General features: G+C 39.4%; 1 pseudogene; it reads right to left on the bottom strand.

Moving 5' to 3' along the window:
* Window positions 1-1,449: 1,449 nt before the first annotated feature.
* Window positions 1,450-2,551, bottom strand: LOC147357903 (olfactory receptor 52B2-like; annotated as a pseudogene).
* Window positions 2,552-4,781: the final 2,230 nt, after the last annotated feature.

The raw sequence follows: 4,781 nt of genomic DNA, 5'->3' as shown, positions 1-4,781 counted from the left end.
TTGCTTTCATGTATCCATCTGGAGGGGGCATAAGAATAATTGTAATACTCTATATAGAGTACTTGGCAGCTTAAGAATTGCCCCAAACACAATCTCATTTAGTCTCCATTAAATCCTATTAGTTAAATATGCTTTTCATTATTCAAAAATTATGAAAATCAGTGACTGTATTAGTAAGCATAACTTCAAATTTCTAGTTATTTGACACAATAAAACATCAATGACTTGCCATTCACACAGAAAAGGAAAAAATGATAATATTGTCAGTTGAATGACTACTGATAGCTCTCCTCCAAGTGTTTTTTCCCAGGCTTATTGAGATATAAGTGACATGTAACATGTGTAAGTTTAAGATGTACAATATACTGACTTGATACTCTCATATATTTCAAAATGATCACCACCATAGTACCACTAACACCTCTACCCCATCATATGATTATCATTTTTTGTGTGATGAGAATATTTAAGATCTACTCTCTAAGCAATTCTCAAGTGTATTATACAGCATTATTAGCTATAATTATCATATTGTACATTAGATCCCCAGAACTTAATTGTCTTAAGACTGGAAGTTTGTACACTTCAACCAACATTTTTTCATTTCTCCCACTTGCCAGACACTGGTAATCACAATTCCATTGTTTCTGTTAGTTTGGTTTTTCTAGATTCCACACGTAAGCTTTATAGTACGTGTCTTTGTGTCTGACTTCTTTCATGCTAATGCTTCATATTTCATATTTCTTCATATTCATTCTGCTGTCAATGGACATTTAGGTTGTTCCCACGCCTTGGCTATGGTAAGCATTGCTGCAATGAACATGAGGCTGCATGTATCCTTTCAAATCATGTTTTTCTGTAGATATATGCCTAGGAGTCGGATTGCAGGGTTGTATGGTAGCTGTATTCTTAGTTTTTAAAGGAACCTGCTTAACCCAACAGTATAATTTTTAAAACACTCTTTTATATTCATTATATAATTTGATTTGTAAAATACACTTGTGGTTATGATGGCAGTGGTGTTGGAGGTGATAATGTTCTTGGAAGGTAAGCAGGAGGTAGAGGAGCCTCTGGAAACACTGGAAATCTCATATACATGAAATCTAAAAAATCTTCCTCAGCCAACAAACTTCAAGTTAGAATTATAGCTAACACTGAGAGTCCACTAAATGCTAAGCAATGTATCATGTTGTTTACATATTTAATTTAAGCCTTAGAGCCTAGGTACAATGTTTCATTTTATAGGTTAGGACTAAATTGCCAAAAAGTGGGAATCTACCCATCGTCAAAAACCAGAAAGTAAGGAAGCCAGGATTTAAATCCAGATGCATTTTATTTCAAAGCCCATGTGCATTCTTCTGCAACACACTACAGCATCTAAATTTGAGAACTTGGTAAGTTCTCTTTTTTCCTGTTGCTTTGAAAACTGCAAAGGAGCCATGAGCTTTCTCAAGACTTCCCCACAACAGATGGCATGTGAGCCACACTGTCCCTGATTTCCTTGGTCTTTCTTCCACAGATGATGGGATTAAGCATGCGGGGAATTAACACATAGAGATTTACCAGAAGGATGTGGATATGGTGGGGAATGTTCTTGCCAAAGCAATAAGTAAGGAAAATGAAAAAGGATGGGATGAAAAAAAGGAGAATGAATCCAATATGGGAACCACAAGTATTGACAGCCTTGTGTCAGGCTTCCTGGGAAGGAAGTCTAAACACAGTTTGGAGGATCAAAGTGTAGGAAACACCAATGAGTGTAACATCTGCCAAAACTGATGCCACTGGCACTGAGAAGCCATACTGGATATTGACGGTGATGCCAGCCACAGGCCAGTTTGGCTACCCCAATGAGTTCACAGTATGAGTGGGCGATGACATTGGTTCAACAATGTGGCAGCCTCTTCAGCAAGAATATGATAGGGAAAATGGCCCCAGGGTTCCATCCCCAGATTTCCAGGTTCATTTTTATGATTGCAGTAAGAGTTAAGATGAGATGGTTGAATGGCATCACTGACTCGATAGACATGAGTTTGAGCAAGCTCTGGGAGTTGGTGATGGACAGGGAGGCCTGATGCACTGCAGTCCATGGGGTCACAAAGAGTCAGACACGACTGAGCAAGTGAACTGAACTGAGGGGTTAAGATGGCTGTGTACCTCAAAGGAGTACAAATGGCCATGTAGCAGTCAAATGCCATGGCCAGAAGGATTCCTGACTCAGTTACAAAGGCAATGTGGATGAAAAACATCTGAGTGATGCAGGCATCAAAGGCAATCTCCCCAGCATGGAACCAGAAGATAGCAAGAGCCTTGGGCACAGTGGTGGTGGACAGCAGAATGTCAGTTCCAGGCAGCATGGATAGGAAGACATATGTAGGGATCATGGAGAGTGCATTCATTGAGGACAACAAAGATAAGGGCTCCATTTCCCAAGACCGCAGTGATGTACATCAGGCAGAAGAGTGGAGAGCCAGGTGTGGTAGTTCTCCAGTCCTGGTATGCCAAGTAGAACAAACACAATGAGGTGGAAGGTGGTGAGGTTAGCACCAAACATGCCTGCTTTTGGAGTCTGTCTATGAAGACCACAGAAATTTGGAGTCATTGAGTAGAATCAGCCATAAGTTTCACTAAAGTTAAACATTAGATAATGAAATCAATCACTAATGCCTTGACTTAGCATATATAATGTTAGGCTTTCACTTCCTAGCCTAGCACTGCAAACATAAATATAGACATAGGTTCCTGATCACAACTCAGCAATGTCTAGAATACAGACATAACTTACCATTCTCACTTACATGCTTCTACTCAGGCTTTGGCCATCCTTCACCCATTCTGTTGCAATAGCTTCATAACTAATCTAGTCTCTTCTTCCCCTAGCTTCCCAACCTCAACCTCTCCACAGCCATCAGCTGTACTGCAGCCTGGGTGGTATGCTCAAAAGAAAACAAACAAAAAAAATATTTCTATGTTTCCTCTTACAACCCTTACATAATTATATTTTATATATATATATATATATATATATATATATATATATATCAAAGTGAAAGTCACTTAGTTGTGTATGACTCCTTGCAACCCCATGAACTATACAGTCCATGGAATTCTCCAGGCCAGAATACTAGACTGGGTAGCCATTACCTTGTCCAGGGGATCTTCCCAATGCAGGGGTCAAACTCAGGTCTCCCCATTGCAGGTGGATTCTTTAGCAGCTGAGCCACCATATTATACATATATATACTTTCCCTGTATATATATATACACACACATTTTTTTTTCTCTTAAAGAAAATTATAGATATGAAGCGAACATTTCATGCAAGGATGGGCATGATAAAGGACAGAAACAATAAGGATCTAACAGAGGAGATTAAGAAAAGGAGGCAAGAATACACAGAACTATACAAAAAAAGTCTTAGTGATCTGAATAACTATGATGGTGTAGTCACTCACCTAGAACCAGACATCCTAGAGTGTGAAGTTAAGTGGGCCTTAGGAAGCATTAGTACAAACAGAGCTAGTGGAGGTGAGGAAATTCCAGCTGAACTATTTAAAACCCTAAAAGATGATGGTGTTGAAATGCTGCACTCAATATGCCAGCAAATTTGGAAAACTCAGCAATGGCCACAGGACTCAAAAGGGTCAGTTTTCATTCCAATCTCAATGAAAGGGATTGCTCTCATTTCACATGCTAGTAAATGATGCTCAAAATACTTCAAGCTAGGCTTCAACAGTATGCAAACTAAGAACTTCCAGATGTACAGGGCGGATTTAGAAAAGGCAGAGGAATCAGAGATCAAATTGCCAACATCAGTATATTGTCACCCTGCTTATTTAACTTACATGCAGAGAACATCATGCAAAATGCCAGACTGGATGAATCACAAGCTGGAATCAAGATTGTGAGGAAAAATATCAACAACCTCAGATATGCAGATGATACCACTCTAACAGCAGAAAGTGAAGAGGAACTAAAGAGCCTCTTGATGAGGGTGAAAGAGGAAAGTGAAAAAGCTGGCTTAAAACTCAACATTCAAAAAAATGAAGCATGGCATCTAGTCTCATCACTTCAAGGCAAAAAGAAGGGGGAAAAGTAGAAGCAGTAATAAAGTTTCTTTTCTTGGGCTCCAAAATCACTGCAGATGGTGACTGCAGCCATGAAATTAAAAGATGCTTACTCTCTGGAAGGAAAGCTTTGGCAAACCTAAACAGCATATTAAAAAGCAGTACATCTCCTTGCCAATAAAGGTCCACCCAAAGAGCCAAAGCTATAGTTTTACCAGTAGTCATGTACAGATGTGAGAGCTGGACCGTAAACAAGACTGAGTGCTAAAGAACTGATGCATTTGAATTATGGGGCTAGAGAAGACTCTTGAGAGTCCCTTGGACTGCAAGATCAAACCAGTCAATCTTAAAGGAAATCAACCCTGACTATTCATTGGAAGGACTGATGCTGAAGCTCCAATACTTTGGGCACATGATGTGAAGATCTGACTCACTGGAAAAGACCTTGAAGCTAGGAAATACTGAAGGCAAAGGGAGGAGCGGGCAGCAGAGGACGAGATGGTTCGATAACATCATTGACTCGAAGGACATGGATTTGAGCAAACTCCAGGAGAGAGTAAAAGAAGGGAGTCTGGCATGCTGCAGTCCATAGGGTCACAGAGTCAGACACAATTCAGCGACTGAACAACAACAATATACGTAGATATATAGATTTAAATAGATAGATAATCTAAATATAATGTTTAAATATATATGTTTGGAATTAGCTAGCTGGAC

Source organism: Bos grunniens, chromosome 15 (assembly GCF_055505025.1).
Source record: "Bos grunniens cultivar Pamir isolate PY7600 chromosome 15, Bosgru_T2T1.0, whole genome shotgun sequence".
NCBI classification, from domain to species: Eukaryota; Metazoa; Chordata; class Mammalia; order Artiodactyla; family Bovidae; genus Bos; species Bos grunniens.
Note: the sequence above shows the minus strand (reverse complement) of the source record. Positions and strands in the feature narration are given on the sequence as shown.